Consider the following 22,290-nt stretch of genomic DNA (forward strand, 5'->3'; position numbering starts at 1 on the left):
TGTCGAGATAGCTGTCGTCGCTGAAGGGCTGTCATAATGAAGAGAGAAGGGGCAGCCTCAGCCTTGGAGGCCATTCCTGGGGCAAGGAGGAAGCAGACCCGAATGAACCAGCAGAAGAAAGGCCACAGTCTGTGCTGAGCCCTAGGCAGGATGTGGGGAGGAGTGGGGCAGGTGGCTGGCTCTGGCTAACACCAAGGAGGGGAATGAGGCAGATCAGCCAGGCCACAAAGCACAACCTGGTAAGTGCCAGGAGCACTGGGGCAGGAGGACCTGACCCAGGAGTGAGCTGGGGGTAGGCTGCCCAGGGCGGCGAGTCTCAAGGGATGGTTTTGACAGGCAATGCTGAGTGTGAGGATTCCTGGGCAGGGCAACAGCATAACCATAGGTGGAAGAAATTATTGGGCCTGTTCAGGAAGCAGCTGCAGCTCGACAGAACCCCGGCGAACAGTGGGACATAAATCTGAAGAAATCAGAAGACCATTTGGGGGATTATTCATGGAGAACCTCAAATATCAAGATGACGTGTGTATCGTGTGTACACGTAATTCATAATCAATTTCACTTTCACGACCATGAAATCTGCCTTAATCCCTCTTACTCGGGAACTAACATGAGGGCAACAGCCAATCCTGTGATTTGGGGGATAATATCAAAGATACCATTGCTACTTACGACATTTCTACATGCAGGACAGGCTGTCTTGGCTAAAGGCAGGCAGGCTGGCAATTCTACTGTGACAGTGTCGGAGCGTCTCTCTCACATTTTAAAAACTACAAACTCAGGGGCGCCTGGGTGGCTCATCGGTTGAGCGGCCGACTTCGGCTCAGGTCATGATCTCGCGGTCCGTGAGTTCAAGCCCCGCGTCGGGCTCTGTGCTGACCGCTCAGAGCCTGGAGCCTGTTTCAGATTCTGTGTCTCCCTCTCTCTGACCCTCCCCCACTCATGCTCTGTCTCTCTCTGTCTCAAAAATAAATAAACGTTAAAAAAAAATTTTTTTTAATAAATAAATAAAATAAAATAAAATAAAAACTACAAACTCAGAGGGTGAATAATGAGTAATTCTGCCTCTTCCTCTTTAATATCAGGTACAAAATGCGTAGCAAGGAAGTGAAGCATATTCTAATAAATGTACCTAAACCTGCAAAAACAATTTTGTTTTATGCCTTAACCTCCCCATGTTCCCTCCCCATGTTCCCAAAATTAAGATTTTGATCACATCTTCAAAAGTTTCCAAGTAAAGCAAAATAACCAGGTTCTTAAGAACCAGAGCATCAATAACTTCAGGAAACAGCTTAGGGATGTGACTCATCTCCTTAAGTAACAAGTAAGATGTATATAATGTGTAGATACTGATGTACATCATGTGTATGAACGGATGCCTGTTTAATTTTTAAAATCACATACAGTCATTAACATGACGTCACTTTCCCAGAGCACTGAATGTCCTATCAGAGAATAAGTAATAAAACCTCATCCCATCCTCTGAACAATAGAAAGAATAATTGTACCCACTTCACAGGGTCACTGAAAAATTTAATAAAATCATTTCAAGTGCTATGAATGCTGGGATGGAATCAGCAGCAATACAGGTAAGCCATGGCGACTGGTGTCCTACATCCACATAGGATGGAGATTCTGGTTCTGAACCAACTAAATGGAGTTCCTGGTGGAGAAGCTTGTAACTCAGTAGAGGAGACAAGGAGACAAACACATATAAAATGATGAGACACAACTTGCCAACACAGGTAAGTGCAAAGTGCGTTAGGACTATAAAGAAAGGAATGCCTGGGGCGCCTGGGTGGCGCAGTCGGTTGGGCGTCCGACTTCAGCCAGGTCACGATCTCGCGGTCCTTGAGTTCGAGCCCCGCGGCGGGCTCTGGGCTGATGGCTCAGAGCCTGGAGCCTGTTTCCGATTCTGTGTCTCCCTCTCTCTCTGCCCCTCCCCCGTTCATGCTCTGTCTCTCTCTGTCCCCAAAATAAATAAACGTTGAAAAAAAAAATTTAAAAAAAAAAAAAAAAAGAAAGGAATGCCTAACCGGTGGTGGGAAGGAATGTCAGGGAAGGTGACGCTCTAGTGGAATGCATAGGGGCCACACAGGTAGGAAAGGGGAGAGGTCAGTCGGGTGAGGGTGAGAGTATGACGAAGAAGAGGGGAATTAACCATCACCAAGTCTCAGGTCTCTAGCACAGAGAGAAGGCACGGCAGATGGGAATGGGAAGGTAGTCATGGGGTAAAGAAGCCTCATCACACAGGTAATAAGAATCAAGAGAATTTAAATACTTGTTTTGTTTTGTTTTGTTTTGTTTTGTTTTGTTTAAAAAAAAAAAAAAAAAACCTCTTTGGGAAAAGAAAGAGTAGATGAAGGATTTATGAAAGGCAACGTCTGAAGCTCTTGCATGATCCCAAGAGGCAGTGGGGATAGAGGGACGGGAGCAAAGTGAAGATATTTTGGAGATGCAAATTCTAAGGGTCAAAGGACAGATAAGGTTCATTATTGGGGTTTACAAGCAGAAGTTGAGGGGTGCTAAGAGCGTGGTGTTGAAGAGAACTCCAAACGCCGGCTTTCGTCAGCTAACTCAACAGATGGCAGGGTCACAGACGCTGTTCAGTTTGACACAGGTGGAATCTGGATGCCCAGAGACATAGAAGCACCAGGTAGACCAAACTGTTTGGAAACCAAGCAGAGGGGGGTCTGGATTGGCGATGAGAACCAAGCCGATCCACCGAAATGGAAACATGTCGTTCATGCTCTCCTGGGCCCGACTGGGGCTAAGTGGTCGTGAAGTGACTCCAGGCCTCTCCAGAGCCCACAGACTACCAGCAACAGGACCATTCAAACCAGTATGGTAAAAATCTTAAGTGACTATCAGCCTGAGGACAGGGCTGGACGGACTCCTTAGCTCTGTGATTCTCAAAATGCAGCTGGTCAAGGACCAGGGCTGTTAGCATCATGGGAGTTCCTTAGAAACACAAATTCTTAAACCCCACCCCAGACCTACTGCCTCTTCTAGAAGCTGGAGTGGGCATGGAGAATAGCAATCTGTGTTTTAACAAGCCCTCCGGGTGATTCTGGTGCCCACTGGCGTTTCAGATCTACTACTGCCTTAGCTAATGCCCCAATTACTTGAGTGGAAAGGAGTGTGAAAAAAAGAATTCCCAGGAAATAGATTTCTAAAGACTTGAGGAAATTAAGTGTAAGTAAAGGATAAAGCATTAGGAACTTTTGCTAATTTTCAACACCGAGGGAGTTTTCCCTGTGAGCTAAAAGTTTGTAAGGCAAATTAGATCAAAGCAAGTGGCCCACACAATAAAGCTTCCTAATTTAGTAATGTGGTTCAGTACTAAAATTTCAAACATCACAAATGTGAAGAAGATATTCTGCTCGTCAGAGGATGCCACACCATCAGCCGATCTCTTTCTCGTTTTCTCATCAGACGCCTCCCAACATCAAGCATTTATGGGATGGCCACCTAGGGTTACAGGATCTCTGGATATGCAATAGCCCCCTGGGTCAAGCTAACCAACCAGGCTCAGGACGAAACCTTTGAGCAGGACCTAATTTAGTCCTCCAAGGAACTAAGCTAAATTACCCACGTTATCAAACTTTACGCACAAAATTGATCTAACAATGGCCACAGTATGTTTTTGTCCAGAAGCAAGGACATTGAAACAGGTCAGACAAAGACAAAACCAAGCCAAGAAATACAGAACCAACAAGAAAAAGGGAAAGGAAATTAAAACAATGTCAATTGCCATTTATAATCCAACTAAGACGTATAACCACCCCTAGCCCACAAGGACTCACTATTACCTTTTATCCAGAGATGCTCTAAACCCTCATCTACAAGCATTGCCTCATATCCTTTCATTCAGAATTATAAATAAATCAGAAATTATTTTTATAATCAATGTGCATGTAATGCATGGCAAAGGCATGGCTGGTCTGGGGAACGTGGACTTCCTCTCCCCTCCTGGCGCAAAAATCCCAGCCAGACCTGCATTTTCCCTGGGCTTTCTCCCCCTGACCTCTCAATGGGGTACTCACTCTCATGACCTTCTGGCCTACATGCAATCCATCCACACTGGGGATTTAACCAATTCTTGGCTATAACAACCCATTCTGCTTCAGGACCACGTATTACACACTACAAACCTGCTCTACTGATGTTTTCCAAGCTGTTCCTTTCTTCTAACAGTCCCTCCTGTTGGGAGGTTGATATGAAGATCAATGAGTTAATGTTTGTCAAATACTTTAGGCTTCTCAGATGAAAGGCAACATTAAAGTTCAAGAGACCTGAGCTGGCATTACACTAGAGGTGTTGCAGTTGACTCTATATTTGGGCTTCAAAGAAGGAAAGAAATCAAGGCTGCAAAGACACTCCTTTGTGAAGATTGGCTAGCTTCTGCATTCTTGCTAAAATAAAGGCAGGCAGATTTGTTCTCAACATTCTTTAATTAACTGGACCCCAACATTAGAAATACAAGGATCTTTATATTAACACCGGACCCTTGTTTTCGTAAGTGGTATACAGGGAAAAGGATTCTTTTCCCTGCCCTTCTCTAAGTGGCTTTTCCTTCCCAAGCTTCCCTACTGTCTGATCATGCAATTCTCAACCTCCTCCTATATAAGGGGCCACATGAAAGCTGCCAGCCAACACATTTGCTTTGAGCCAACAGACCAAAAAAAAAAAAAAAAAAAAGAAAGAAAGAAAATAAAAGGTCAAAGACAAAGCTTTATGTGTATGTTGGCATGCATGTGAACTCAGGCTGCTGGGGAAAAAAAATGACACACACAAAGAGCACATTCATGGCCACATATAACTCCTCAAACATATAAATAGCCATCCTTGACCCAACACCTACTCTGTGCAAGTCACTACGTCAGGAAGGGAACATAGAGCATCGCACTGAATTCACAAATACCCTGGCAAGTCAGGTACCACTGGCCCCAACTTGTAGATGAAAGAACGGCACTCCAAAGGGCTGCAAAGTTTGGCCAATGTTACACAGCTGAAAAGAGGCGGAGCTGGAATTCAAACCTAGCTACATTTCAAACTCCCAAAGCTGGATCCCCTACTCCATCCAGCACACTGATAGACAGGAAAGCTGTAGAACTTAGTACAGACCCCTTGGACTGCTCAGGAAGCACTTGGGGGGGGGGGGTGCTGTGTGGCTCAGTCATCTTGATTTCTGTTCAGGTCATGATCTCATGGTTCATGAGATTGAACCCCGCATCGGGCTCTGCGCAGACAGTGCAGAGCCTGCTTGGGATTCTCTCTCTTCGTCTCTCTGCTGCCTGCCCCCCTCCCCACCATGCTCTAAATAAATAAATACTTTAAAAAAAAAGAAAAGAAAGAAAGAAAGAAGCAGCAGCACTCCTGGGGGTTCAGACAGGGCAGGGTAAATTAAATCAGTAAGGGGAGATCACAAAGTAAATCGGTAAGGGGAGATCTTATTTCAAACATCGGTTTCAATCTCCTCATTACCAAAACTTGTTTTCCCTCGTTCTTTTTTAATCAGCCCAAGCAGTAATGATTTAATTGGCTAATTAAGTATTTCATCTTATCTCTTTCCCTTGCCTTATCTCTAACAAAGTGCACAGCACAGAGCTGAGGCATAGAATGGGTTCCAATCCTACACAACCACTGGTGACTAAGAAATCCAAAGGCAGCATAGCAGGTGAAAAAGAACAAGAATATGGAACCCAGGTGGGCTACACTGTACAATCAAAGGGTTTATGTTTGCTTCTCTGGAGAAAAAAAAAAAAAAATCTCCATAGTTCTTGACCCCTGGCCCATCCATTCAGGACAGACAGCAACCCTCCTAAAAATTCTGATTTTTCTCTGAATTATTTAGGTTCTTCCATAGTAAAACCGTCTAACTGTTCTCTTTCCATTCGAGCTGTCCGGCCCACACAGGGTACACACCCCTGAATAACTAAAGTGTGAATAATAACTGTGTTTAAACCAATGACGGAAGGCGGGCAAGTATGGGGATTGGCAAGAAAGGGCTTCCCCTCAGCCATGTCTGTGGTGCAGGTCCCACACCTCCAGTAAAACTCCTGTCAAGGGGCTGTTCTTGAGATAAGAGAAGGTGTTTGTGGAGGGGCTTGGATAAACACTCCAAACTGTACTCTCTCAGCTCTGCCACGTCAGCCAGGACTCAGCCACTCTGAAAACTGGTACGGTCCCACTTCAGCCCAGGGAAGAGGCACCGTTGAAAGGCAACCCACGTACAGAGTGCTACGGTACAGTGAGGAACCCTCTAGGCAGGATCTGCTGAATCCTGGACCATCAGGCTATACCCCAACTTGCCCGAAGATACTCCTGTTCTTGTAAAGTTTCCGAGAAAGAAAAACTAATCCTTACGACTGTGCTAAAGCAATAATGGCGTTTCAACGGAGAGAAAAACTGTAACACACACATGACACGTACATGGGCTCCTTCTGCACCTCGCGGCCACCCATTTAGATCAGGCAGAAGAGCATCATGTCGCTCAGCCCCCACTCATTAAGGCTATCATTTCCGTGGCACAAGCTTTTAACCCCGTCACCAAAAGATAAGCGGCTTTAATGCAAGGTTCTGTAAAGTTGCAGTATTATCACCTACTGCTGTCAAGTGGCTCTTTAAAAGGGAATCAAGTACCATTCTAATGAAAACAGGCACAGGCCAATTAGTGCCAATTAAAATGTTGATGGTCGCACAACTCCTGCTTGTGGAAACAGCAAGGCATGCAAGGGTGTCCAAAAAGAGAGACTTATAAGAGGGTAACATGCTTCTAGTTTAATTTCTGATATCTATCTATCTATCTATCTATCACACCCCAAAGAGCTGGGGCTATGATCTCTAGTTCAAATAGCCAGCTTTTGGAACTCCTTTTCTGGATGACTCTCTTTGCACAAGCTGCTGCTTCTCCCTGGAATGCACCCCCCTCATCACTCCTACAGGTAAGCACCACTGTAACCCTGTAAACTCGGGGCACACCTCACCCCCTCATCAACAGAACCAAGCCTTCTCTGACTCTCAAAGCACCTCTCCCTCACTACACTATAATTCTTATCAGCCTGTGGGTTTCCTCCAGGAGGCTGCAGTTACAGCTTGCTGAACTACCTTTGTATCCCGTTTCCCTAGCACAGTCTAGAAGCTCAATGCTAGGTTTGTTGAATGAATGGGTGAACTAAGCCATTTTAAGAAATTAACTCATTGCTGGAAACCCTGTAACCCTATATTCAGCCTGCAGTCTAGAGATTCCTCGCCTTCACAAAGAGCCTGTAACGGCCAGTTCCTGGACAGACTGAAGCCCAAACCCCACAATCTCCTTGATTTGTAGGTGGGGTTGGGGGGTGGGGGGACAGGAACAGAAGGAAGTGTTAGGGAATGCTAGGTAGGGGGACCACTACCTCCCTACTCCCTCAGAAAGGTGTAAAACTAACAAGTATTCAAAACCCAGACTTAGGGGTCATGCCCGGGAGAGAGGAGAGACTTATGAACACCCTCTGAACTTGTTCATACTCAGAACTTTGAAAGTTTGAGGTGCAGACCTGTTCTGAAATTATGTGGCCCCAGGTTTTGTCCCTACGAGCCAGCCCGACCACCCGAGTAGGGGCCAAGAAGGCCAGGAGTTTGGTGGCAAGGCTGGGGCCTAGTGAGAGCGCATAAAAACTCCTCTGCCTCCCAAGATCCCGTCCCCCCTGGGCAGGCAGGGAATGGAGTGGGGCTGGGGAGCAGCGTTCCTCTCCCGCCGGAGCCAGAGCGACATCGTTCTTCTCTCATCTTCCGGCTCCCACCGCTCGGGTCTCTCCAGCTGCCCTTTCCAGGCCCTCTCTCGGTTCCCAAAAAGCAGGAGGGAACGGGGAGGAGGGGGGCGACGGTGTGGGTTTAACCGCAAACTCTCTCCAGACAGCGCTCACCTTCCAGCTTCACTGCCCAGACCAGACGTGCGCCTCAGGTCGGGCAGCTCCCACCGGGACAGAAAACGCCTGCGGCCCGGCCACCTCGCGCCCCCCCACCGTTCTGCCAGCGTCCCGGGCCGCCGATCGCGAGCTGGCGCTGCCGGCGTTGGTCCCCGCCGTCGGCCGGGCGCCCGGAGCGCCCTGGCGGCCCCCAACCTCGGGCCCGACTCCCCGCGCCGCAGACGGCGCTTACCTGCTTACATGGCCCCGTCGGTGCCCCGGAGTCCCGCGCGGAAAGGCTGTCGTCCGCGGCGGTGGCGGCGGCGGCGGAGCCCCAATTCCCTAAGGAATTGATTCCAGTGGCTGGCGGAGGAGGGGCGGAGGGAAGGAGCCGGAGGAGGCGAAAGGGGAGGGAGGTTTCCGCCGCGATCCCGGCGCACCGACAAGGAGAAAAGGAGAGCCACCTAGGCACGGGGTTGTCCCGCCGGAGGGGGGCCGGGGCCAGGAGGCCGCGGAGGATGGGTGAGGTGGGAGGGGAGGGACAGACCGCGACCACCAGTGTCTGCGGCTCCCCGAGGACCGGAGCCGGGAGGGCGGGCAGCGGAGCGAGGAGGAGCACGGCAACCTGCCCCCGGACTGCGCCGGCTGCGCCCGCTCGCTCGGGGCGGGGGGAGAAAAAGTTGGGCAGAACTTTCCGGGGCCGCGAGAGCCCGGGCGGCAGGAAATGCGAGCGGCCGGGAGAGGAGGGAGGAAGGGGCCGTGCGATGGGAGGGGACGGAGCAGGCGCCGGCGGCCGTGGCTCCCCCACCCCCGGGCCGGGCGGCGGCGCAGGGGGCCGGAGGCGGAGGGAGCGCGGGGCGCGCGGCCGGGGGCGGGGAGGAATGCGCCCGGGAGGCGCGCGCGGCGGGGCGGCGGGGCGGCCGGAGGGGGGGGGGGGCGTCCGCGCGGGGGAGCGCCGAAACTTGGAGCCCGAGCTCCCGGGCTGGAGGCGAGCCGGCCTCGGGGACGTCACAGCGCTGGAATCCGAGGAATGCCGGGCGGCAGGAGCTCCGTGTGCAGGCCCGGGAGCAGTCGCGCACTTTTGGAGCGGTGGCTTGGGGAACTGTTTAAAGGTGAGGGCTGAGGAGGGAGGACGGGTGAAACTCCCTGGAGTCAGAGACGTGGGAGTGGAGAAGGAAAAGCGACCGCAGCCGGCACGACCTAGCGCCGCTCCTGGCGGAGGCAGGGACGGGGGCGGGAAGGGGGGAAAAAATCCCCCTTAGACCTTCGGAAACCGCAGGGGCGGGGCAGAGGCGGCCACTCGCGGGCCCCGACCGTGGGCAGGGACGGGACGTCTCATCTGGGAGAAACCCTCCGAGCGGGGCGTCCCCAGGCAGCCACTGCACAAGGGGAGACAGACCAGGGGAAAGGAAGGTGGCTTCCCGAGCATGCAATCTCCAGGTCTCTCCCCAGCGCACCGGGAGTCTCTGCGTCCTGGATCTAACTACCCCCCCCCGACCCCCCCCCCCCCCCCGCTTCTCCCCACGCGCCGAATCGCGCAAGCAGTTTTGTGTGTGCTGGGAGGTGGAATACGTCGTTTCCCCGGTTCTTTCCGTGCCCCAGCCTTGCCCCTCCCCGCCTGGGTGGGCACTGGGAGGGAACTTCCTCAGCACTTTCAGAGGTGGGGTTAATGCGACGCAGCGGCCGTGATGGTAAAAGCACCCAGCCTGGCGAGGGAATCTGGGTTTAGGACCAGCTCTGCTCATGACCCAAGGGGTGACGGAGCCTCCCAGCTCCTGAAAGCCTTGGCTCTTGTAGCTGTAAAAATCGTTTTCTTAGTATCGTCTACTTTTCCGTGGTCCTTTGCGTTACCAAAAATAAGTCTTAGGGGTCTGTTCTCTTACCAGGACTCAAAACCCAATCCTTTAGCCCTTTCTTAGGTTGAAAAGGGTCCCTGGAGTCGTTGTCACAGAAGATGTCCCAGATTGCTTCAGTGTCCCACATCTCATACAAAAATCCGGAGCTCTCAGGGAAGAGAACTGGGAACTAAAAAGCAAAACCTATTGTGCTCATCATGTACAAATTTGTGGTGACTTGACTTCTCTGAGTATTTGCCAACCGCCGGAACAGTGAAGTCAAGAAGCCCCCACACAGGGGCGGAAGGAAAAGGCTGAAGAAAATTGAAGTCAGTTTCTCAAACTTTCAAGGAGATAGCTGGATGGCTTCAGTATGGACTTGCTAGATTTCCAAAGAAAATTTCCGAATGCTTTGCTGTGCTCCAGGAAGTATGAAAAGCACTGTATGTGCCCCCGTGTGATTACCCCATTTCCTAGACGAGAAAAGCGAGGAGTGAAGAAATCACCTGTCTCACCAAGGTTCACAACAGCTAGTGAACTAGGATAATGGACCCTTGTCTGGCCCCAAAATTGCAAGCTCTTAAACTCTTCAAAATTTCACCAACATAGGATTCACATTAAAAATAAGTAAATCCCTGCAGGCCTTCAAAGTGATACAGAGGAGAAGCCTCTTGGGGTCTTGGAGGAAAGGAAATGGCATTTGTGTATTGCCCCTCTGTGATACCAAACTCTGAGCACAGAATGCCGAGACAGCGGTGGTATGGAGGCACAAAGGTTGCATGTAGACATACGATTCTGGTTCTGCCCCTGACCAGCCAGGTGACCCTGAACAAGCCACTTCACCCCGAGGCCTAAGTTTATTTTTTAAGTGGAGTGTGACATGGAGGTCAGAGTTTGGTTGAATTACTTCATCTCTGAGGTCTTTCCCGGTTCTGACCTTGAATGAATGTATGGTCCTCCAGGCAGACCGCATGCCTATGGAGGAAGCTAAGTGATAAAGCCAGGATGTCTCGGGGAGAGAACTGTTTTCACACTGCCTTCGGAATCAGAATGAATGTGGGGGGTGTTGCGGGGTGTTCACAGGCAAAATACACACATACACACACACACACACACACACACACAACCCACACACTAAGATTTAGCACTAAGCCTGCAGACTCCATTTAAATAATTTTACTTCTAAAAATTAAAAAAAAATATTATTTAGAAACCCATGAAGTACATCCGACCAGCCATATTTCTGTCTTTAGAATAGATCACAGAAAATCAATACATAAGAATATTTTTTTAATGTTTATTTTTGAGAGAGAGAGAGAGCGTGAGTGGGGAAGGGGCAGAGAGAGGGAGACAGGATCTGAAGTAGACGCCAGGATCTGAGCTTTCAGCACAGAGCCCTCCACGGGGCTCAAACTCATGAACTGTGAGATCATAACCTAAGCTGAAACCAGACGCTCAACCCACTGAGCCACCCAGGCACCCCAGAATATTTTTTAAATAGAAAGTCCAATGTGAAGTGAAAAAAAGCCTTTCATTCTTTGAATAACTATAGAAAAGCTAGTCACATGCTACTTTTAAAAAAGAAAAAAAAAAACCAAAACACTTCCTAAATCTGCATCACACTCAAATCTCCTTAATATGCATCAGAATGAACAGGATAGTTGATAGCACAGGTCCCAAATACATCCTGACAGGTTTACTTGAAAACTCTGCAATTTTAGGAACTTGTCAATATTAAATATCCCCCCAAATATTTCAACTTGTTCTAAACCTGATTCAAACTCTAAATACAGGCAGAATTTCATGGGCCCTCATGATTCTTCCTATCTTCAATTTTTCCTCCCATTAATTTATTAATTGTACACCTTCAGAAACATTGAAATCACTCAAAGCAAAACAAAACAAGTTCCTCAATCAAAGCGGACAGGAAAGTAAGCAAACTTTTGCGGGAAAACGCTTATGATCTCCAGCGTTCTTCCACAAATGTTAAAGTCCTATATATTATTCATGTATTTGTTTTTATCCTAAAAGAATATTTGGAAGCTGATAGTAATGGTGGGAAATAATAATGGGGAGCTTTTTAAAAATACATAATGCTGGTCTGTATCCCCTGCTCCCCATATTTCATTCATCTTAGTCCCTGAGTTCAGGGTGGAGGCTTGGGTCGGTGTATGTGTGTAACTGTCATATTTTTAGACAGTATCTGATTGAGAACATTTTCACATTCAATAAAAAGCACGACCTTCATTGTATGTACAGTATGATGATTTTTTTTTATATGGATGCATCCATGGGACCACCGTCCAGACCAAGATACAGAAAATGTCCATCACCACAAAAATTTCCCTTGTGTGACCTCTCAGTCTATATTACCTCTCCAGGCTAACTTCTGTCACTATAGAGTAGTTTTGCTAGTTCTCAAACTTCATATGACTGGAATTACACTGTGTGTGTGTGTATATGTGTGTGTACATATCACTTTGCTTATCCATTCTCCTGTTGATGTTTTTGAAAACATTTCCGAAGTAATTCTGTTATACCACCCCCCTTTAATTCAGAACCACTGACTTAACAGCACAAATATAACAAAATAAGTCTAGATTATTAACACAAAAACATGTTAAGCATGAGAAGGGAAGAAAGAGAACACTTTGGAAGGATGAAATTTAAGAGTGCTTTAATCGTTGTGTGCATTCAGAGCTCCTTATTAATGAAAACAAATTCGCGAATTGACTACAATATGAACTTCTTGTTATCTGGTGATTTTTTTTTTTAAAGCTACTTGATTCTGCAGAGTTGTTGTGTACAGCCACGAGTATAGTACCCAATGCCACTCCATGAGCTAAAATAGTCTGGAGTGTGAATGGCATTCTCTGGAGTTGTGCAATGTGGTGACCAGGGCACTATGCATTCTCCCTTTAGAGATAGTTTCATGGTACCTGCTTTGGAAGAATCATTTCTGACGCAGAAGACTGAGCCCTTCTTCCCTCCTGGTTGCATCTTTGAGGCTTTTCATTTGAGTAAGAGAAGGGCCCCCATCCCAGCCTTTCCCAAGGTTGACTAAGCCAGGAAGTCACATTCTTCTCAAATATTGGGAAAATGATGAAAGACTTACGGAGGCACAGATTAGATGAAAGAGTACACTGTTTATTTGGGTTTGCTCTGTAGTCTGGAGGTTTGGCATTACCTGCATCCTTTCATGTCACACAGTGTCTCCATTTCGTCATGTGTCCTAATGTTTCAACTCTCCCACTCCTGACGCATCCTCCTCTCTGGCCATTGCCTCTCCATTTCATTTCTCTTTCCTTTGCCCATTCTTCAGCAGAAGGCGCTCTGCCTCCCACAGGGACTGACTACTCCCTGACCTGAGCCAAAGGAGAAAGAGCCCCCATTTCCATGCCAGTCAACCTAAGCCACAAGTGAATTATTTCCTTGTTACTTCCTTCTGGAAAGAATGTCAAACACAAACACTTTGAGGTTGTATTTTTTTCAGGCTAGGAGGAGAAAGGTGAATCAGTGTCCTGAGACACTTTGCCAGCTCTTCTGGCAGCTACAGTTGACCACTGGGCAATGATATCAGCTAGCTATCTGGACATCAGGCAGACTCACTCTAGGCACATCACTAGTTTTTCCAATGAAAATGTACATGATTCAGCCAATTGGTTACTCTTTAAAAAGTCTGTGCACTAGCAGTATGTATTAATCAAGAACACTCTAGAAAGAGTAATGCACCTGCATAATTGGTACTTTCAGCAAGATTTAAAGGAAATTAAACCTAGGCAGTATTAAGTATCTCACCAATTTCAATGTATTCATTATCCGTCTGTACTAATTTCACCTTGGGTTGCAAACACCCTTTGAATCATACCTTAAAGGCACAAGCTCTCTGATCGTATTCACCTGGCTCACCTTTCCTCACCTCCCTCAGCCCCAACATTGCCTTCCAGCTTTTCCAGGCTTGATAGAAAACACACAACTTCTCTCCCAACACACTGGCATATGCACACACACATCAAATCACCACGTCCTCTGTAGGGCACACTGCTAGTGATGAGCTTACCCCATCATTACTGCTTAAAATCATGTGTTTTCCGGAAAAGGAGGCTTTTACTGCTCCCGTAATCTCTTCTAGGAGACCTTCTTCATTTTGATTTAACCAATTTTAAACTTTGTAATGGAATTGAATCATTAACAAACCGTTTTCCATAGTCACTTATCTATGGTTGTTAATCTCAAAAACATCCTCTAATGTTGAGTGCAACAGATCTAATAGGCCAGGGCCACCGTCTTAACATAAGTTCCCTTGGTTTAAGAACAAAACCCCACTTCAGACTGTTAAAGCAAAAAAGGAATTCATTGGCAAGATACTGAAACATGTCATGGAATCCGTGAGAAAGAAGGGCAAGACCAAAGAACCGTGAGGATACTCTGCTTTTCTGTCTGGAGGTAAGATCCTCTACTCTTGCCTGTGTCCAGACTTAATAGCTATGTGACCCTGGGCAAATACTCTCACACCTGAATTTCCTCAAAAAGGGAAGTGATGTAAAAAGGGGGAAATGATGAACATACCTACTTGGTAGAGTTGTGGTGATGATTAAATTAGTCAACATGTGAAAAACTCTTAGAACGGTACCTGACACACACTGAGCTCTCAATTATGGTACCTATCAACATTATCATCAACCTCGTTCTGTATCTGCAGGCTGGTTTCTGTCCTTCAGCAGGGACTGAATCTCATATCCAAATTCTCAGAAGAACGTGGCTTGAGATGTCAAACCAGGGTGTTGGAGAAGGAACAGGCTGCTGTGGCTGGACCCAGCCCTTCGTGTGGAAAGGACAGTTCCCAGAATGGAGACAGTAGCTGGGAAAAGGAGGCCTGCAACTGGAAACCACACCGATGAGGGAAGGGAGAAATTTTTTACCAAACTCAAGTCTTGGGAATCCCTCTGTTCACTCTGTAACTATCTATTCCATCTATGCAAAGGGCCAAATCCAGTTTCTCATGTGTAGAGAAGAAAGCGACCCACTAGGGAGGTAAGTGACACAGGGTGGAAGGTAAGGGAATCAATATCCATTGAGCACTTACTATGCTGTAGGAACAAGGCTAGGTCCTGTGTATATATAATCTGAAATAATCCTTGTGACAGTGTTTGAGTGTCATGAACTGAACTGTGTTCCTCCAAAATTCATATGTTGAAGTCCTAACCCCCAATATGATCGTATTTGAAAATCAGGCCTTTGTGGAGATAATTAAGGTTAAGTCAGCTGAGCGTCCGGCTTCGGCTCAGGTCATGATATGGTTATGGGTTCGAGCCCCATGTCAGGCTCTGTGCTGACAGCTCAGAGCCTGGAGCCTGCTTCGGATCTGTCTCTCTCTCTCTCTGTCTCTCTCTCTCTCTCTCAAAAATAAGCATTAAAAAAATTTTTTTTAAAGGTTAAATGTGGTCATAAGGGTGAGACCCTTATCCAGTAGGACTGGTATCCTTCTAACAGGAGGAAGAGATACTAGAGCCCTTCTTTCTGTGCATGCACAGAGGAAAGGCCACATGAGGACATAGCAAGAAAGAAGGAGAGAGGTCTCGCCAGAAATTAACCCTGACAGCACCTTAACCTTGGACTTCCAGCCTCCAGCACTGTGAGAAAATCAATTTCTGTTGTTTAAGCCACACAGTCCGTAGTATTTTGTTATGGCAGCCTGGGCAGACTAACACATTCAGGTTAGTGTTTCTTCTTGTCTCCCAGAGAAATAAACTGAGACCTCAAGACATTAAGTACCTTGTACTTAGACATGTACTAAAACATCGAGTACCTAAGTGAATGGTAGAACCAAGATTCAGGCCTCCTCATCTCTACTTCTGAAGTTCACGTTCATTTTATTCTATTACGTTGCTGCAGGGTTTTTTAAGTACCACTGTGAGTCAGGTGGCCGAAATTAGATGGGATGGTAAAAACAGGGGAAATAAAAACATCGGCAGGATAGAGTGTGTTCTAAACGACCCCCCTTACAGTGGTTCCCCAGGGGACAGCCCTACTTGGCCAATAATAAATTGTGCTAACGAGGGGCGCCTGGGTGGCGCAGTCGGTTAAGCGTCCGACTTCAGCCAGGTCACGATCTCGCGGTCCGTGAGTTCGAGCCCCGCGTCAGGCTCTGGGCTGATGGCTTCGAGCCCCAAGTCAGGCTCTGGGCTGATGGCTCAGAGCCTGGAGCCTGCTTCCGATTCTGTGTCTCCCTCTCTCTCTGACTCTCCCCCGTTCATGCTCTGTCTCTCTCTGTCTCAAAAATAAATAAAAACATTAAAAAAAAAATTAAAAAAAAAAATTGTGCTAACGAGAAGACACATATCCAGAGTTTACGTCTCCAGTTATTTCAAGTCCTTCCTTTCCCACGTTTATCTGAGTGGTCCCAGCAAAAGAGGAAATGGATGCTGCTGCTATAAGATCAGACAGCAAATCCTTTCGAAGAACTTTAATACCTTGCTACTGCTTATTTCATTAGTCCCTGAGACGCCCATGAGTTGATGTTCTCACCTGCGTGGAGTCAGAAGTGGCAAGTCAGGTCCATGGTTCCTCCGGCACACAAGAGGTTGCTTTGGACTGGCACGAAGTCACGCCTTCTGGGAGTGTCGAGTCATTTCTGTTTGTGACAGCCATCTCAGAAGGTCAGAAATACCAATACCCTGATTTCTCAGAATAGTTAGTTGTGATTCTCTCCTCTATGAACTGAGCTGCACTGTGTTTCTTCCCGCTTCTATTCCTACCTGGCCCAGCTCTTGGGGAGGTACCCAGCTATAGAATTTGTCATGGCTGGCCAAGAAGCCATCAACACCTCCACTGAGCTGCATGAGGGCAGGTACACGAAGCTATAATTATCCCCATCTAAGCTTCAACAAAATGTCTGCCTGAGGCCATTTTGTGGCATGCTAGTGGGAATAAGTGCCAGGTTGCTAAGAATTACTGGGATAGAGAAATTCTGAGTGAAATCTTGAAATTATTGTTCACAAGAGATAAGGAGAGTGATAGTGAGGCACATTATTACACTAAGTCAAGCCAGCCCCACATTTCTGAGTAAAAAAGGTCAACAGATTCCCATCTTCACGATGTACATTTTTGAGTCCTTTCCACCAACCTCAGAAAAAAAATCTTTGGAGCTAAAGAGTCTGGATTTACCTTCTCATAATTATGGTGTTCAGAATCAAGGGGCCGGTCCAGATATGGCTCTCTTCCTGACACCGTCTCTGTTTGTTAACGTTGATAGCTGCACCAAACCTCTGGAACAGTGTGCAAAATAAGAAAGCTCGGTTACCATCTTATGGGCCGCTGACTCTTCTCCTTCCAGAAGTCCTAGATGACAAATTTAAATATAACCCCACATAGGCAGCAATTCATTAGTTTATTTTTCCTCCATCTCCTTAGTTCTGGGCTTGCTTTTTTAAATACAATCTAAACACCTAGAAGAAGTTGTCGGCAAGTGATAATGCAAACTGTGCTACCAGATTTATGGAGGTGAGAAATGGACAGCCTTCCAGACGGATTACAAATCCAGAGATGACTGGAAAGGAAAACAAGAACAGGGTGCATTGGTTTCTGACATGGGCAGCTGTGGCCAGAACACCCGTGCTCTGAGAGGTATGGGAGATGAAAGGAATCTTCTGCTGTGATTAGTGAAAAGGAACAACCTTCGCTGGGGGAGGGAAGGATCGGGTCATGTTTAGGATGCCTTTCTAAAGTACATGGGCACCTCAGCCTGCAGGGGTGAGATAGGGTTACCCTCGGGTATGGGCAGGGCTGTGTAAGAGAATCCAACGGCACTAAATCAAAACCTGTCCTAATCCTGGCTGCTTCCTGGCCACCTCCCCTAGACTAAGGGGTGACTCAGAGTGTGCCTGGCTCTGGGACTTCAAACATTTCTGAGTAATTCCCACAGACCTGGACAAGGGCAATTAGAGGACTGGTTTGGAATGACCACTGTGGATCAAAAGATACTTCCTGTGGCCAGCAGGGAGAAGGCAATTGCCCAGGAAGCTCAATTTTGAGGTGTCTTTCGCTCAACTAGAAGCCAGAGGTGTCTTGCACCATACTAAATCATAGAGGCTGGAAAGAATTTGCTAAATAAGAAGGCTCCCTTCCACGGTTGGCACCTCCGATTTAGTGGAGTACGCAAAGACAAAGTTTTCAAATAATGAAAGAGAAGCTGAATTGTTAGTGATGGATGAAGACCCAAATGATCTGGCCACTGGCTACCTCTCTGACCTAATTTCCAACTGCTATTCCCTGGCTCACTCTGCTCCCAAGCAGGGTATCCGCATTCTGCCATTCCTTGAACATGCCGAGTACTCTCCGACCTCAGGACCTTTGCACTTGCTGTTACTGCCACCAAAAACTCCACTCCTCCAGATGTTTCCTGCCTCGTTCACTCACCTTATTCCTTCCATAGACCTTTCCCAGCCATCCTGCCAAAATAGTACTTCTTCACAACACCATTTTCTATTCCTTTACCCTGCTCTAATTTCGTTATTAGCACTCACAGTGCCTCACATTGTTATCTATTTACGTGTATTGCCTTTTTTCTTCCCCCCCTACCCCACCTTCTACCCCAGAAATTCCATAGCTTGAAAGATTTTTGTCTGTTTCGTATTCCACTGCCTGGAGCATAGATCTTCAACAAGTATTTATTGAATTGTTAAATAAGAAATGGTATTATTTTATGTCAGTATACGCCATTGTTTTCTGTGCTCAGAATCCTACCTATATTCTATGATTTCATCTTTACAACAGCCCTATGACGTGGGAGTTACTGTCTGCCATCTATAGATGAAGAAATTGAGGATTAGAGAGAGGAAGTGACTTGTCTGTTTTTGTTGTTATTTTTAGATTGTGGTTTCTGTGTTTTGGGGGGTTTCGATGCTTGTTTTTAAAGACCTCAGTGGCATTGAGTTGAGGCATCCAGACTTCTCCCCAGCTCCTGCCACACCGTCTCCCTCAGTTCATGCACAGGCTCTCTTCTGCTTACTGTGTATTTGTCCCCTCTTTATGTCCTATGCCCAGCTTCATTCTCCTCCTCCTCCAGACTGGCAGCTGATAGAGTAGACCCACGGCAGTAAATAGTCGTCCAGAGTATGTACTCCAGCTAGCTTGCCTGGCCTGACCTCCTGGCTTTGCCACTCACTCGCCGTGTGACATTAGGAAATTCTTGGTCATTATTGCTTGAACTATTGGCCTCCTTCCATTTCCTTTTGTTCTTCTGGTGTCCCTACCAAATGGACTTGGACACATGTCTGATTCTCCAAATTTCTTTTCCATTCTTTACCCTGTCCTTTTGCAATGCCTCCAGGCAAAACTCCTTGGCCTAATCTTCCAGCTCACATATTTACTACTTATTACTATTATTTTTTGAGTGTTTTTTAAAATTTTTTTTAGTGTTTATTTTTGAGAGAGAGAGAGAGACAGAGCGTGAGTGGGGGAGGGGCTGAGAGAGAGGGAGACACAGAATCCAAACTGGGCTCCAGGCTCTGAGCTGTCAGCACAGAACCCGACGCAGGGTTCGAACCCATGAACCACAAAATCATGACCTGAGCCAAAGTCAGACGCTTAACTGACTGAGCCACCCAAGAGCCCTGGAAGTTTGTACTCTTTTACAACCTCTCCCTATTTTCCCCAGCCCCTGGCCCCTGGCAACCACTGTTCTACCCTTTGTTTCTTTGAGTTTAACTTTTTCTCCTTTTCTCTCTTACTTTCTTTCTTTCTTTCCTTCTTTCTTTCTTTATAGAGTCCACATATAAATGATATCATACAGTACTCTTTGCCTCTGTCTGGCAGAACTAATTCTTAATATTTCTAATTCTTTTACTCAACTGCTTATTCTTACTTCCTGTTCCCAGTAAATTCTCTCATTTCTTTAAGCATATTTATTACTCTGGCTTTTACTTCTTTTCCTTTTTTTTCATGAGTTCTGCCTTCTCCGGTATAAGTTATTCCATTTGTTGTTCTCCCAACTTGCAGCTCTCAGAATCTGCCCTCTGAGCCCATCCTTGCCCCTTCCGGATATCGAGCTGCCTTGATTAGGAAAATGCACCCGTGGAAAGGGGCAGACATCTAGCAAGACTGTGCTTCTCCAGGTGAATCAGTTGTGTGTGCTGGCTGCCATGTGCCTTTGTGGGAGACACATGGTACTGTGCTCACCTGGTCTCCAAAGAACCTCTGAATAATCTTTTATTGGAGGAGGCACTCTGTATTACAAGCAGATGCCCACAGGAGGGTGAGAGCAAGGGGGTGTGTGTGTGTGGAGGGGAGTTCTTGGGGACTGGTCAGACCAGCTATACTCCTTGCCATCTGCTCATCACCCTACCAGGTCAGAGCTCTGCCTTGTGGTTACCCACTGCTTCTGGCCTGTCCCCTGATACCCTGCCCCTGCAATCATCACCAAAAGGAAGGGGGAGATCTGCCTAGGGCAATACAGGGATGATGAAAGGGCAGAACTAAAACATTGTCCCCCAAACCTGGTCCCTATTTGTGACCCTAGGCCTTCCCTACCCCTGGCTACTTTCCCTGCCTGTGGACAGAATCAACATCTATCCACATCAGGAGTTTCTGGGACTCATTGCTGAGAACAGCTGTCAGGTCCATCCTTTCCTATGGCATCTATGCAGGAGAGAATACCGGGGCCGCCGTGCTTCTAGCCTCTGCTGCTTTGCTGTGTTGTTGCACATTACAGCCCTGTAAATTTTCTAAGATCACCAAGCTGGTAAGTGATGGGATTCAAACCCTAGTCTTTTTTTTTTTTTTTTTTTTTTTTTTTTACTCCAAATCTGTGTTTTAATCCCAACACTCAGGGTTTGCTGACAGATGATTGGGTTGAAGTATACATCCAACTAAAACAATTATTTCATTCCAGGTATTTTCCACTAAATGGAATCTGGCTCCTTAGAGAAATGGTGGACTCCAGGTCTGAGGAAAGAAATATACAAGAAAGCTATCAAAAGAACACTAGAGTCATCATCAAAGGATTCAGGAACCACCTTGAAGAGACTCTCAGTGGCTAAAGATGGGTCCATTTTAGCGTCTAGAAGGATGATAATGGCAATTAGTTGTAACATTTCAACTGTTTGTCAAATGATATGAGAAAAATAATTAGTCACCACTAAAACCAACTCATCATTTTGAAAAATGATAAACAGAGGGACGGAAAGAAACCGTCTTGTTTTCGCTAAGAAATTATACCACTGAAAATCAAGTAGCAGATGAGGAGGTATTTTTCATTATAGAAATATCCTAGATAACAAATAGAAGGGATGATAAAATTAGAATACCATCATTTTGCCACCTTGGATAAAGCAGGATCAAGGCATGAGCTTCAGTGGTTGCTAACATCACAAAAAGAGACACTAAACTATCACTATCTTGCTTTGAAAGAGATAACCTGAATCTGACCAAACTGCTAGAATAGATTAAGCTACCAGCTATCAATTACAAAAAAAACACAAGAGCCCAGGAATATGTTCACACAGACCTCAAGAGAAGCAGTCAGCAAAATGTAAGGTATGGAAAACTCTAGATGAAATTTTTTTTAAAAAACAAATACATTTCAACAATAAGGGAATGAAATAGGGGTAAGTTTACAGATTAAAAAAGACTTAAAAGATGTATCAACTATCACAACATGTGACCTTATTTGTATCCTGATTTAAGTAAACTCAAACAAAAAGCTGTTTATGCCATTTATGAAGACATTTGAACACTGATTAGACATTAAGGAATTATTGTAAAATATTTTAGATATGATAACTGGTATTGTGTCTATGTTAAAAATAAAAAGTCCTCTTCTTTTACATTTTTTAAAAATGTTTATTATTTGATGGGGCGCCTGGGTGGCGCAGTCGGTTAAGCGTCCGACTTCAGCCAGGTCACGATCTCGCGGTCAGTGAGTTCGAGCCCCGCATCAGGCTCTGGGCTGATGGCTCGGAGCCTGGAGCCTGTTTCCGATTCTGTGTCTCCCTCTCTCTCTGCCCCTCCCCGGTTCATGCTCTGTCTCTCTCTGTCCCAAAAATAAATAAACGTTGAAAAAAAAAAATTAAAAAAAAAAAATGTTTATTATTTGAGAAAGAGACAGAGAGCAAGCAGGGGAGGGGCAGAGAGAGAGAGAGGGAGACACAGAATCAGAAGCAGGCTCCAGGCTCTGAGCCCTCAGCACGGATCCTGATGTGGGGCTCAAACCCACGAACCTCGAGATCATGACCTGAGGCCAGAGGCAGAAGCTCGACCGACTGAGGCACCCAGGCGCCCCAAGCGTCCTCTTCTTTTAGAAACATATATTGAAATATCTATAGGGGCATCTGGGTGGCTCAGTCAGTTGCGTGTCCAACTCTTGACTTTGGCTCAGGTCATGATCCCAGGGTTATGAGATCCCACCCGGTGTCAAGCTCCGTGCTGAGTGTGGAGCCTGCTTGGGATTCTGTCTCTCTCCCTCTGCCCCTCTCCCTGACTCGTACGCTCTCTCTCTCTCTCTCTGAAATAAATAAAAATTAAAAAATAAAGAAATATCTGTGGTTGAAACGTAATATCTGATT

The 22,290-nt window shown here is 46.5% G+C and overlaps 1 protein-coding gene and 2 long non-coding RNA genes across 9 annotated transcripts in view; 1 reads left to right on the forward strand and 2 right to left on the reverse strand.

The window, feature by feature from the left end:
• PTPN14 (protein tyrosine phosphatase non-receptor type 14) overlaps nucleotides 1-8,781 on the reverse strand; it is a 180,900-nt gene extending 172,119 nt beyond the window's left edge. The window contains exon 1 of one of the 2 annotated variants that reach the window (XM_045452537.1): nucleotides 8,146-8,781. The gene's annotated coding sequence lies outside the window, so the exon portion shown is untranslated. The remainder of the gene's footprint in view (nucleotides 1-8,145) is intronic. The other variant, XM_045452539.1, reaches the window with a different exon arrangement.
• Nucleotides 8,782-8,788: 7 nt separating this feature from the next.
• LOC123584888 lies at nucleotides 8,789-21,251 on the forward strand. Of its 6 annotated transcripts, XR_006705725.1 has the most exons (8): nucleotides 8,789-9,004; nucleotides 9,801-14,173; nucleotides 14,430-14,761; nucleotides 15,221-15,362; nucleotides 16,224-16,386; nucleotides 17,141-17,353; nucleotides 19,727-19,842; nucleotides 20,619-21,251. It is a non-coding gene; the product is annotated as an uncharacterized LOC123584888 (long non-coding RNA). The 6 variants fall into 6 exon arrangements; XR_006705729.1 differs by lacking the exon at nucleotides 19,727-19,842 and having other exon boundaries at nucleotides 8,809-9,004; XR_006705726.1 differs by lacking the exon at nucleotides 17,141-17,353 and having other exon boundaries at nucleotides 8,809-9,004.
• Nucleotides 14,063-22,290, reverse strand: part of LOC123584889 — a 35,206-nt gene continuing 26,978 nt past the window's right edge. The window contains exons 4-6 of the long non-coding RNA XR_006705730.1: nucleotides 16,895-17,068; nucleotides 16,256-16,361; nucleotides 14,063-14,609 (exon numbers count right to left, since the gene is read on the reverse strand). This is a non-coding gene — a long non-coding RNA (uncharacterized LOC123584889). The remainder of the gene's footprint in view (nucleotides 14,610-16,255; nucleotides 16,362-16,894; nucleotides 17,069-22,290) is intronic.

The sequence above is a fragment of the Leopardus geoffroyi genome, chromosome C3, assembly GCF_018350155.1.
Source record: "Leopardus geoffroyi isolate Oge1 chromosome C3, O.geoffroyi_Oge1_pat1.0, whole genome shotgun sequence".
Taxonomy (NCBI): Eukaryota; Metazoa; Chordata; class Mammalia; order Carnivora; family Felidae; genus Leopardus; species Leopardus geoffroyi.